The sequence below is a fragment of the Loxodonta africana genome, chromosome 14, assembly GCF_030014295.1.
Source record: "Loxodonta africana isolate mLoxAfr1 chromosome 14, mLoxAfr1.hap2, whole genome shotgun sequence".
NCBI classification, from domain to species: Eukaryota; Metazoa; Chordata; class Mammalia; order Proboscidea; family Elephantidae; genus Loxodonta; species Loxodonta africana.
Genome location: NC_087355.1, coordinates 37,496,608 through 37,511,084, shown reverse-complemented (window position 1 = coordinate 37,511,084; position 14,477 = coordinate 37,496,608).

The following is a 14,477-nucleotide window of genomic DNA, read 5'->3' as shown; positions in this document are numbered from 1 at the left end:
GGCCCATTAAACAAAACAAGACTAAAGGGGCACACCAGCCCAGGGGCAAGGACTAGAAGGCAAGAGGGGACAGGAAAGCTAGCAATAGGGAATCCAGGGTCGAGAAGAACATTGACATGTCATGGGGTTGTTAACCAATGCCGTAAAACAATATGTGTACTAACTGTTTAATGAGAAGCTAAAGCACAGTTAAAAAAAGTATTGGTGTGGATTTTTTAAAAAGGGAGAGAAAAGAATGAGCTCTTTAATGCAGTAAAACCTATGAAGGCCAGAATCCGCATACGGTAGAAACCTGTCAAAGGCAGAAAACTTGCAAGACCCAGAAAAAGAAGGTAGTTCAATCAAGTTCCTACTTTCACAGGTTTCACTGTTCTACCATGCATGGAGCCCTGGTGGCGCAACGGTTAAGCACCCCAATGCTAACCAAAAGGTTGGCAGTTTGAACCCATTCAGTGGCTCTGCAGGAGAGAAGACCTGGCAATCTGCTCCCATAAAGATTACAGCCTTGAAAACCCCATGGGGCAGTTCTACCCTGTCACATGAGGTCATTATGAGTCAAAATCAACTTGGCACTTAACAACAACTCATTTTTATAAAACCCACCAAATAAAGACCATTGGGAACAAATCTGTAGTCCAACAAAGCCAGGTTTATGAGCTTCTTGCAACAAGGGAGACCAGCATAAACATGGACATCAAACACAGGAAAAGATAGGATTATTCTAGGATATCAGGGAAGGGTGGTGGGGGTTAGGCAGCATTTAAATGAAGCAATGTTTTAATCCCCTTGTTCTGTCCGAACAACTGCCTCTTGATCCATGTAAAAGTTCCTCATGAGCACAATTAAGTGTTCTGGAATTCCCATTCTTCGCAGTGTTATTCATAGTTTGTTATGATCCATACAGTCAAATGCCTTTGCATAATCAAAAAACCACAGGTAAACATCTTTCTGGTATTCTCTGCTTTCAGCCAGGATCCATTTGACATCAGCAATGATATCCCTGGTTCCACGTCCTCTTCTGAAACCGGCCTGAATTTCTGGCAGTTCCCTGTCGATATACTGCTGCAGCCGTTTTTGAATGATCTTCAGCAAAATTTTGCTTGCGTGTGATATTAATGATATTGTTCTATAATTTCCACATTCAATTGGATCACCTTTCTTGGGAATAGGCATAAATATGGATCTCTTCCAGTCAGTTGGCCAGGAAGCTGTCTTCCATATTTCTTAGCATAGACAATTGAGCACCTCCAGCGCTGCATCTGTTTGTTGAAACTTCTCAATTGATATTCCATCAATTCCTGGAGCCTTGTTTTTTGCCAGTGCCATCAGAGCAGCTTGGACTTCTTCCTTCAGTACCATCGGTTTCTGATCATATGCCACCTCTTGGAATGGTTGACTATTGACTAATTCTTTTTGATATAATGACTCTGTGTATTCCTTCCATCCTCTTTTGGTGCGTCCTGATTGGCTTAAAGTCAAGAAAGGTGTGCATCAGGGTTGTATTCTTTCACCACACCTATTTAATCCGTATGTTGAACAAATAATACGAGAAGCTGGGCTATATGAAGAAGAACGGGGCATCAAGATTGGAGGAAGGTTCATTAACAACCGGTGTTATGCAGATGACACAACCTTGCTTGCTGAAAGTGAAGAGGACTTGAAGCACTTACTAATGAAGATCAAAGACCACAGCCTTCAGTATGGATTACACCTCAACATAAAGAAAATAAAAATCCTCACAACTGGTCCAATGAGCAACATCATGATAAACGGAGAAAAGACTGAAGATGTCGAGGATTTCATTTTACTTGGATCCACAATCAACAGCCATAGAAGCAGCAGTCAAGAAATCAAAAGACGCGTTGGGCAAATCTGCTGCAAAGGATCTCTTCAAAGTGTTGAAGAGCAAAGATGTCACCTTGAAGACTAAGGTGTGCCTGACCCAAGCCATGGTATTTTCAATTGCATCATATGCATGTGAAAGCTGGACAGTGAATAAGGAAGACCGAAGAAGAGTTGACACCTTTGAATTGTGGCGTTGGCGAGGAATATTGAATATACCATGGACTGCCAAAAGAACGAACAAATCCGTCTTAGAAGAAGTACAACCAGAACGCTCCTTAGAAGCAAGGATGGTGAGACTGCGTCTTACTTTGGACATGTTGTCAGGAGGGATGAGTTCCTGGAGAAGGACATCATGCTTGGCAGAGTACAGGGTCAGTGGAAAAGAGGAAGACCCTCAATGAGGTGGATTGACACAGTGGCTGCAACAATGAGCTCAAACATAACAATGATTGTAAGGATGACAGCATGGGGCAGCGTTTCGTTCTGTTGTGCATAGGGTCGCTGTGAGTCGGAACCAACTCGATGGCACCTAACAACAACACAACAATGTTTTAATAGGCTCAAATAAAAGGAGGGTTGTGTGTAAAGGGCCTGAGCTGAAAATCAGACTCAGCAACCTGTTTCCTCAGAAACTAAGTGAAGATAAGCATGCAGTACTGTGTTCAGAAACCCCTTGCATGAAGTTGTGCATCTGGCTGCTTCTCTGTGTCAGAGTGACTCAGGTTCTCTAGGCAGATGTGGGATGTTTCCGTCTCAATGCTAAGATTTAAGACAGCAAAGTTTCTGACAATCTATGCTTTTAGGAAACAAAGTTTCTCAGCACTATGTCCTTCTGTTCATTAACAAATCAGTTTTTACAGACTCCCAAATTACAAAGTACACAGAATCCCAATTTAAAGCATACATAAAACACTATATGGTTTTCATAAATATATACTTATCTAAGGAACTATGTTAAATGCATTAGGGAGTGACTGCGGGGGAGAGAGGACTGGAAATGGTAATAGGCATAGAAGATGACATGTTTTTGTTGCTGTTAGGAGCCGTCAAGTCGGTTCCGACTCATAGCAACCCTATGCACAACAGAACGAAACACTGCCCAATCCTGGACCGTCCTTACAATCGTTGTCATGCTTGAGCAAATTGTTGCAGCCACTGTGTCAATCCACCTCTTTGAGGGTCTTTCTCTTTTCTGCTGACCCCGTACTTTGCCAAGCATGATGTCCTTCTCCAGGGACTGATTCCCCCTGACAAAACATCCAAAGTATGTAAGACACAGTCTCGCCATCCTCGTTTCTAAGGAGCACTCTTGTACTTCTTCCAAGACAGATGGCATGAGAATAAAATAAACCAAGGGTATCGACCAATGGTGACTGTATGCCGTGGTCTGGGAAGCAGGATTGACTCAATCCTATGCACTTGCGTTTCAGGTGCTGTTTCTAGTAACAAGCTAATAGAGAGGTGGGAACTCCATCAACACCAGGATTTTTCCTTTAGCCTTGGTTACTCCTTTACCACATAGGCAGCACCTGTAGGCACAGCCCCTGTACCATCTGCTGACTAGGGCCTGGCCAGCTGATGAGGTGTCTTCTGCATATGGACAGGTCTCCACTTGACCACTGCAGAGACCACTGAGCATGCTTAGTTTCATAACTATGAGGCGAAAAAGCTGTTTTTGAAGAAGTGGGAAGGAGGGACAGTACGTTGTGGAGATTCCAGTGGAAGTGAAGAGAGAAGTGGAGCAACTCTGCATGAAAATGTTGAGTTCCAGCCTTCAACGTTCTAAGCTCCTCTGTTAAGTACATTATGAATAGGGAATGCTCAGCAACGTAATTACAGGGAAGGAAGTGTAGTAGTTGAAATCCGGATTTGTAATCTCCATGAATATTGACTGCACTTCCCTCAAAGAAATCTTAATAAATTCATTCTTCTTCATAAAACCCCTGGGTTTTATCATCTCCTCATTTTCAACAGACCTGGGCTCAGAACTCTTAATTTGATAGTATCAATTCTTAAGCATTAATATTCATATTATTCTTAAGTGTTCTTAAAGGGCAGCATAACTAACAGTATGTGCTGAATAAAAAGTAGCTGAGTGAAGAGAACCTCCAAATTAAGTGAGAGATTCCCTCTGTCCAGCACGCGGTGGGAAGAGGGCCAGCTCTGCCCTGCCTGGGTCTACCTTTAGCACTCTGCCAAGCCTCCGTCTTACTGCTGAGATTTTTGCTGAAATAGCTTGTGTAGACCCCTCCAGGTCTTATCCACCTACGCTTTCCTCAGCTGAGGATTTATAAATCCCCCGAAAGTGCTTACTCAGGATTTATAAATCCCCCGAAAGTGCTTCCCTTTGCCATAAGGTGGGTTAGCAATGGTATACCTCCCTGCAGGGCCACTTTTCCCACCCATCACCTTGCCTAAATAGTGTGTTCTCCAGGGAATGCAAACTAATCCTAGCATTAGCTTAAGCCAAAACCATTAAGAAGGTAAACCCTACCCTACAAATGCTCGCACATTAGTTTAATATTCCCTCAACGCACACTGACTAAGGTATCTGAATGGGCAACGATAAAAGTTCAAATGTTGAATTCCAGAACAAATAATAAATTACTTTTCAATTTTACGTGCCCCACCACAAGGTTGACCCATTAATATGAACAATTAATAATCAGCTATCTGACCTTTGGGTGGGGCCAAGATGGCAGACTAGGTGGACGCTACCGCAGATCCCTCTTGCAACAAAGACTCGGAAAAACAAGTGAATCGATCACATACATAACAATCTACAAATTCTGAACAACAAACACAGACTTAGAGACGGAGAACGAACAAATAGGGGCAGACAGCAATCGTTTTCAGAACCAGGAGCCAGCGTACCAGGCAGGTGACCTTCAGAGCCCGATCTGGGGCAGAGCCCAGGGGGGCAGACGGCACAGACAAGGGGCCCAGCCCTACCGCCCAAACTCATCCCGGGAGGGAGCCTAGCTGGTTGGCGCGGGCGGCGTAGCGGCGCAGCCAGTAGGAGAAGCACCCGGGAGGCAGTGACTGATCTTGGAGCGGGGAGAGCAGCGTCCCAGCCGGGGAGCCGTCCCGCCGGGATTTTGGCAGGCGCGGGCTGAGTGTGAACGCGGGGATCAGCTCTATATTCTGAGGTGCTACACTCCTAGCTCTCTGATCCCTCCCCCACCCTCCCCAGGCGTCTCCATTAACATCCGAATACCCTGAGCCAGAGGGAGAATTCAGATAGGGATCTGACTGCATTTTTTTTTTAGCTGATTACATGGAAAAACTAGTTTCCCAGTGATGGCTCAGAGACAGCAGTCCATATCAAACCACATAAAGAAACAGACCATGACAGCTTCTCCAACCCCCCAAACAAAAGAATCAAAATCTTTCCCAAATGAAGATACAATCCTGGAATTATCAGATACAGAATATAAAAAACTAATTTACAGAATGCTTCAGGACATCACAAATGAAATTAGGCTAACTGCAGAAAAAGCCAAGGAACACACTGATGAAACTGTTGAAGAACTCAAAAAGATTATTCAAGAACATAGTGGAAAAATTAATAAGTTGCAAGAATCCATAGAGAGACAGCATGTAGAAATCCAAAAGATTAACAATAAAATTACAGAATTTGACAACGCCAATAGGAAGTCAGAGGAGCAGACTCGAGCAATTAGAATGTAGACTGGGACTTCTGGAGGACCAGGGAATCAACACCAACATAGCTGAAAAAACATCAGATAAAATAATTTTAAAAAATGAAGAAACCCTAAGAATCATGTGGGACTCTATCAAGAAGGATAACTTGCGAGTGATTGGAGTCCCAGAACAGGGAGGGGGGACAGAAAACACAGAGAAAATAGTTGAAGAACTCCTGACACAAAACTTCCCTGACATCATGAAAGAAGAAAGGATATCTATCCAAGATGCTCATCGAACCCCATTTAAGACTGATCCAAAAAGAAAAACACCAAGACATATTATCATCAAACTTGCCAAAACCAAAGACAAACAGAAAATTTTAAAAGCAGCCAGGGAGAAAAGAAAGGTTTCCTTCAAGGGAGAATCAATAAGTTCAGACTACTCAGCAGAAACCATGCAGGCAAGAAGAGAATGGGACAACGTATACAGAGCACTGAACGAGAAAAACTGCCAACCAAGGATCATATATCCAGCAAAACTCTCTCTGAAATATGAAGGAGAAATTAAGATATTTACAGATAAACACAAGTTTAGAGAATTTGCAAAAACTAAACCAAGACTGCAAGAAATGCTAAAGGAGATTGTTTGGCCTGATGACCAATAATATCAGGTACCAGCACAATACAAGGTCACAAAACAGAACGTCCTGATATCAACGCAACTCAAATAGGGAAAGCACAAAAACAAACAAATTAAGATTAATTCTAAAAAATAAATAAATAAAATAATACACATAACAGGAAATCATGGAAATCAATAGATAAACGATCACAATAATCAAAAAGAGGGACTAAATATAGGAGGCATTAAACTGCCAGATGGAGAGTGATACAAGGCGATATAGAAGGATACAAGTTAGGTTTTTACTTAGAAAAATAGGGGTAAATACCAAGGTAACCACAAAAAGGAACAACAATTCCATAACTCAAGAAAAAAGCCAAGAAAAACGTAACGACTCAACTAACATAAAGTTAAACATTATGAAAATAAGGATCTCACAATCTACTAAGAAAACCGTCTCAGCACAAAAAAGTATGTGGAAAAATGAAATGGCCAACAACCCACATGAAAAGGCATCAAAATGACAGCACGAAAAACTTATTTATCTATAATTACGCTGAATGTAAATGGACTAAATGCACCAATAAAGAGACAGAGAGTCACGGACTGGATAAACAAACATGATTCATCTATATGCTGCCTACAAGAGACACACCTTAGGCTTAGAGACACAAACAAACTAAAACTCAAAGGATGGAAAAAAATACATCAAGCAAACAATAAGCAAAAAAGAAGAGGAGTAGCAATATTAATTTCTGACAAAATAGACTTTAGACTTAAATCCGCCACAAAGGATAAAGGAGGACACTATATAATGATAAAAGGGACAATTGATCAGGAAGACATAACCATATTAAATATTTATGCACCCAATGACAGGGCTGCAAGATACATAAATCAAATTTTAACAGAATTGAAAAGTGAGATAGACACCTCCACATTTATAGTAGGAGACTTCAACACACCACTTTCGGAGAAGGACAGGACATCCAGTAAGAAGCTCAATAGAGACACGGAAGACCTACTTACAACAATCAACCAACTTGACCTCATTGACTTATACAGAACCCTCCACCCAACTGCTGCAAAATATACTTTTTTTTCTAGTGCACATGGAACATTCTCTAGAATAGACCACATATTAGGTCATAAAACAAATCTTTGCAGAATCCAAAACATCGAAACATTACAAAGCATCTTCTCAGACCACAAGGCAATGAAGCTAGAAATCAATAACAGAAAAACTAGGGAAAAGAAATCAAATACTTGGAAAATGAACAATACCCTCCTGAAAAAAGACTGGGTGATAGAAGACATCAAGGAGGGAATAAGGAAATTCTTAGAAAGCAACGAGAATGAAAATACTTCCTATCAAAACCTCTGGGACACAGCAAAAGCAGTGCTCAGAGGCCAATTTGTATCGATAAATGCACACATACAAAAAGAAGAAAGAGCCAAAATCAGACAACTGTCCCGACAACTTGAAAAAATAGAAAGTGAGCAACAAAAGAACCCATCAGGCACCAGAAGAAAACAAATAATAAAAATTAGAGCTGAACTAAATGAATTAGAGAACAGAAAAACAATTGAAAGAATTAACAAAGCCAAAAGCTGGTTCTTTGAAAAAATTAACAAAATTGATAAACCATTGGCTAGACTGACTAAAGAAAAACAGGAAAGGAAACAAATAACCTGAATAAGAAACGAGAAGGACCACATCACAACAGAGCCAAATGAAATTAAAAGAATCATTTCAGATTACTACGAAAAATTGTACTCTAACAAATTTGAAAACCTAGAAGAAATGGATAAATTCTTGGAACAATACTACCTACCTAAACTAACACATTCAGAAGTAGAACAACTAAATAGACCCATAACAAAAAAAGAGATTGAAACGGTAATCAAAAAACTTCCAACAAAAAAAAGTCCTGGCCCAGACGGCTTCACTGCAGAGTTCTACCAAACCTTCAGAGAAGACTTAACACCACTACTACTGAAGGTATTTCAGAGCATAGAAAAAGACGGAATACTACCCAACTCATTCTATGAAGCTACCATCTCCCTGATACCAAAACCAGGTAAAGACATTACAAAAAAAGAAAATTATAGACCTATATCCCTCATGAACATAGATGCAAAAATCCTCAACAAAATTCTAGCCAATAGAATCCAACAACACATCAAAAAAATAATTCACCCTGATCAAGTGGGATTTATACCAGGTATGCAAGGCTGGTTTAATATCAGAAAAACCATTAATGTAATCCATCACATAAATAAAACAAAAGATAAAAACCACATGATCTTATCAATTGATGCAGAAAAGGCATTTGACAAAGTTCAACACCCATTTATGATAAAAACTCTTACCAAAATAGGAATTGAAGGAAAATTCCTCAACATAATAAAGGGCATCTATGCAAAGCCAACAGCCAATATCACTCTAAATGGAGAGAACCTGAAAGCATTTCCCTTGAGAACGGGAACCAGACAAGGATGCCCTTTATCACCGCTCTTATTCAACATCGTACTTAAAGTCCTAGCCAGGGCAATTAGGCTAGACAAAGAAATAAAGTGTATCCAGATTGGCAAGGAGGAAGTAAAGCTATCACTATTTGCAGATGACATGATCGTATACATGGAAAACCCTAAGGAATCCTCCAGAAAACTACTGAAACTAATAGAAGAGTTTGGAAGAGTCTCAGGTTATAAAATGAACATACAAAAATCACTTGGATTCCTCTACATCAACAAAAAGAACACCTAAGAGGAAATAACCAAATCAATACCATTCACAGTAGCCCCCAAGAAGATAAAATACTTAGGAATAAATCTTACCAAGGATGTAAAAGACCTATACAAAGAAAACTATAAAACTCTGCTACAAGAAATTCAAAAGGACATACTTAAGTGGAAAAACATACCCTGCTCATGGACAGGAAGACTTAACATAGTAAAAATGTCTATTCTACCAAAAGCCATCTATACATATAACGCACTTCCAATCCAAATACCAATGTCATATTTTAAGGGGATAGAGAAACAAATCACTAATTTCATATGGAAGGGAAAGAACCCCCGGATAAGCAAAGCATTACTGAAAAAGAAGAAGAAAGTGGGAGGCCTCACTCTACCTGATTTCAGAACCTATTATACAGCTACAGTAGTCAAAACAGCCTGGTACTGGTACAACAACAGGCACATAGACCAATGGAACAGAATTGAGAACCCAGATATAAATCCATCCATGTATGAGCAGCTGATATTTGACAAAGGCCCAGTGTCAGTCAATTGGGGAAAGGATAGTCTTTTTAACAAATGGTGCTGGCATAACTGGATATCCATTTGCAAAAGAATGAAACAGGACCCATACCTCACATCATGCACAAAAACTCCAAGTGGATCAAAGACCTAAACATAAAGACTAAAACGATAAAGATCATGGAAGAAAAAATTGGGACAACCCTAGGAGCCCTAATACAGGGCATAAACAGAACACAAAACATTACCAAAAAGGATGAAGAGAAACCAGATAACTGGGAGCTCCTAAAAATCAAACACCTATGCTCACCTAAAGACTTTACCAAAAGAGTAAAAAGACCACCTACAGACTGGGAAAGAATATTCAGCTATGACATCTCAGACCAGCGCCTGATCTCTAAAATCTACATGATTCTGTCAAAACTCAACCACAAAAAGACAAACAACCCAATCAAGAAGTGGGCAAAGGATATGAACACACATTTCACTAAAGAAGATATTCAGGCAGCCAACAGACACATGAGAAAATGCTCCCGATCATTAGCCATTACAGAAATGCAAATTAAAACTACGATGAGATTCCATCTCACACCAACTAAACTGGCATTAATCCAAAAAAACACAAAATAATAAGTGTTGGAGAGGCTGAGGAGAGATTGGAACTCTCATACACTGCTGGTGGGATTGTAAAATGGTACAACCACTTTGGAAATCCATCTGGCGTTATCTTAAACAGTTAGAAATAGAACTACCATACAACCCAGAAATCCCACTCCTCAGAATATACCCTAGAGATACAAGAGCCTTCACACAAACAGATATATGCACACCCATGTTTATTGCAGCTCTGTTTACAATAGCAAAAAGCTGGAAGCAACCAAGGTGTCCGTCAACGGATGAATGGGTAAATAAATTGTGGTATATTCACACAATGGAATACTACGCATCAATAAAGAACAGTGACGAATCTCTGAAACATTTCATAACATGGAGGAATCTGGAAGGCATTATGCTGAGCAAAATGAGTCAGAGGCAAAAGGACAAATATTGTATAAAAAAAAAATTGTATAAGACCACTATTATAAGATCTTGAGAAATAGAAAAAACGGAGAAGAACACATACTTTTGTGGTTACAAAGGGGTGAGGGAGGGAGGGAGGGAGAGGGTTTTTTATTGATCAATCAGTAGATAAGAACTGCGTTGGGTGAAGGGAAAGACAACACTCAATACAAGGAAGGTCAGCCTAATTGGACTGGACTAAAAGCAAAGAGGTTTCCGGGATAAAATGAAAGCTTCAAAGGTCAGCGGAGCAGGGGCTGGGGTCTGGGGAACATGGTTTGAGGGGACTTCTAAGTCAATGGGCAAAACAATTCTATTATGAAAACATTCTGCATCCCACTTTGAAATGTGGCGTCTGGGGTCCTAAATGCCAACAAGCGGCCATCTAAGATACATCAATTGGTCTCAATCCACCTGGAGCAAAGGCAAAGGAAGAACACCAAGGTCACACGACAACTAAGAACCCAAGAGACAGAAAGGGCCACATGAACCAGAGACCTACATTATCCTGAGACCAGAAGAACTAGTTGGTGCCCGGCCACAATCGATGACTGCCCTGTCAGGGAGCACAACAGACAACTCCTGAGGGAGCAGGAGACCAATGGGATACAGACCCCAAATTCTCATAAAAAGACCATACTTAATGGTATGACTGCGACTAGAGGAATCCCGGAGGCAATGCTCCCCAGACCTTCTGATGGCACAGGACAGGAACCATCCCCGAAAACAACTCATCAGGCATGAAAAGGACTGGTCAGCGGTGGGGAGAGAGATGCTGATGAAGAATGAGCTAATTAAATCAGGTGGACACTGGAGAGTGTGTTGGCAACTCTTGACTGGAGGGGGGATGGGAAGATAGAGAGAGAGGGAAGACGGCAAAATTGGCACGAAACGAGAGACTGAAAGGGCTGACTCAATAGGGGGAGAGCAAGTGGGAGAAGGGAGTAAGATGTATGTAAACTTACATGTGACAGACTGATTGGAATGGTAAATGTTCACTTGAAGCTTAATAAAAATTAATTAAAAAAAAAAAGAATCAGCTATCTTACCCTGGACACTCTGTTGTCCCAGAACTAAAACCATTCCCAAAGTCCACTCTTCAGACAAAGATTAGACTGGACTATAAAATATAAAATAATACTCACAAAGAGTGTGCTTCTTAGTTCAAGTAGATACATGAGGCCAAAAGGGAGGCTCCTGTCCAGAGGCAGGATGAGAAGGCAGAAAGGGACAGGAGCTGGTTGGATGGACGCAAGAAACCCAAGGAGGAAAAGGGGAGTGTGCTGTCACATTGTAGGAATTGCAACTGGTATCACAAAACAATATGTGTATAAATTTTTGTATGAGAGATTAACTTGAGCTGTGAATTTTCACCTAAAGTACAATTTTTTAAAAAATCAACTTTTAAAACAAGATGTTTTTCTTAATAATAGGTGAGTGGACAGGAAATATTATCTCACACACATACACATAGACACATAGACACACACACGATTAAAGCAAAGTGACCTCTCCTTGCTAAGGCTCCAGATATGCCTAAAATAATAACAGTCAACACTTATATAGCATTTACCATGTGCCAATACTGGAGTCCCTAAGTGACCCAAACGGTTAAGTGTTTGGCTACTAACAGAAAGGTTGGTAGTTTGAATCCACCCAGAGGCACCTTGGAGCCCTGGTGGCACAGTGGTTAAGAATTTGGCTATTAACCAAAAGGTTGGCAGTTCAAATCCACCAGCCACTCCTTAGAAACCCTATGGGGCAGTTGTATTCTGTCTTATAGGGTCGCAATGAGTCGGAATCAACTCAACAGCAGTGGGTTTGTGTTTTTGGTCTAGAGGCACCTTGGAAGAAAGGCCTGGTGATCTGCTTCCAAAAGATCACAGCCATTGAAAACCCCATGGAGCACAGTTCTTCTCTGAAACACATAGGTCGCCATGAGTCATAATCGACTCAACAGCTATTGGTTGGTTAATTGGTTATGTGCCAATACGGTTCTAAGTGCTGTACCTCTGTTAACTTAATCTTCATAATAACCCTGTTGTTGTTTTCGTTAGCTGCCTTCAAGTTGATTCTGATAACAGCCCTATAAGGTAATTATTATTTTTATCATCTCCATTTTCCAAATGAGGAAACTGAAATATGGTAATCGTTAATTTGCCCAAGGTCACTGTGAGTGCTAAGATTTCCCAACTTCAGGTATTTGAAAGAACTCACAACACTCCATAGAACATACTCACATAGGGCTTTGACTTTAAGGCAAAGGATACAATGCAGCAAGAGAAAGAGAGGTCAGGCAAGCAATGGAGGAACAGGCACTCCATAAGCAAGCTCCCAGGGTCATCAATCAGGGTCTGACCATACTCTTTCTTAGGATTGAACCACCAAGATCTGTGCAAGGAACCTTGGCTTCAGGAGAGTTCAAAGCAGAAGTTCCCAGTGGTGGTTATATACCCCTCTGGTCTGTTGTGTTTGGGGTTGTTTTTGTGGTTAGCTGCCATCAAGTCAGCTCCCTGTGTTACAGGGTAGAACTGCTCCATACAGTTTTCTTGGTTGTAATCCTTATGGAAGACCACTTGAAAATCATCAAAAAAGACAGCGGGGATTGCCAGAAGTGAGCAAGGGTCTTCAGATATAGGCTCAGAACTGATACATCATTACTTCTACCTCATTCTGATAGCCAAAGTAAATCACAAGACCAGCCCAGATTCAAGAAGTGGAGAAATAAAATCCACCTCTTGATGGGAGGACTGTAAAGTCACATTGTAAATGGATACAGAGGGGGTGAAGGATTATAGCCAGTTGTATAACCTACCATGAAGATAGGTTTGCCAGATAAAATCTAGGACACCCAGTTAATGAATAATTTTTTAGTATTACTACTGTGCCAAGCAATATTTGGAACATGCCTATATGAAAAAAGTATTTATTGTTAATCTGAAATTCAGATTTAGCTGGGTGTCCTGTATTTTGATTTACTAAATCTAGCAACCCTACACACAGACCATGTTAGAAATAAAACCTTTCTCAATCTAAAATGAGAGAGAACTTTGAACTAGAAATCATTTTTAAAGTATACAACTATACCAAATGTTTTACTAGAATGGGTCAAAAGTTCTAAATGTATCCAAGGGTAAGGAGTAATTTGGCTTCTTCCCTGTATTCTAGGAGCTATCTTTGGCTTAACATCGGTGTTTAATAATCCTAAAGTAATATATAACAGACTGTGTTTCGTTTCAGTTATACATCTGATGAGAAATTGCTACGTAGAACACCAACAAGGGAAGAGCATTCTTTCTATAATTTGGGCCTGTTCCATGTTTATAATAATTCTTTTACCTTCCTGTGAGAAGTTTTTAAAATGTTTAGATGATATTAATCAGTATGCTGCTCTTGGAATTTATTGTATCTAATCAGATGAAAGATGCTTGAGATTCGAGTTGTAAGTACCTTACCCATACGATGCAGTAAAATTTGATGCTTTCCTCTATGAGCCTTTATGACTGGCTGTATTTTTTTCCTACTATAACTTTTGTGAGTAGAAATGATGGTGCAAAGGTCAAGTAAATGTGCATCATTAAACAATACAACCTGACATTTCTAGACCATAACTCCCCTGGATGAGGAAAGGGAGTGATGCCTGAAAGGTCACAGCCCCTCTCACAGTCCCATTGCACCTCTAGTCATCTCTGCCCACTGCACACAATGACTGCTATCAATTTACAAGATTCGTCTCTGCTGGGAAACCTAACTAACACAGAAGCACACACACAGTGTATGTTAAGGGTTATTAACCCAGCTTGTGATGAGCCTCCTGGAATCCAGCTTTAAAAAATACCAAGCTCTGTTGTTAATACCAGAATCTACAACTTGAAAGGGAACTTAGAGATTCCACCTCCAAGCCCCTATATTACAAAACAGAAAACAGGGTGCTGTGCCCAGGACCACACCAGAGAATGGCATAGTCCAAGGTCAAAGACACCATGTTGTTTTTCAAATACAAAGATCATGGACTGACTTAATAAAAGTAGCATCCACCT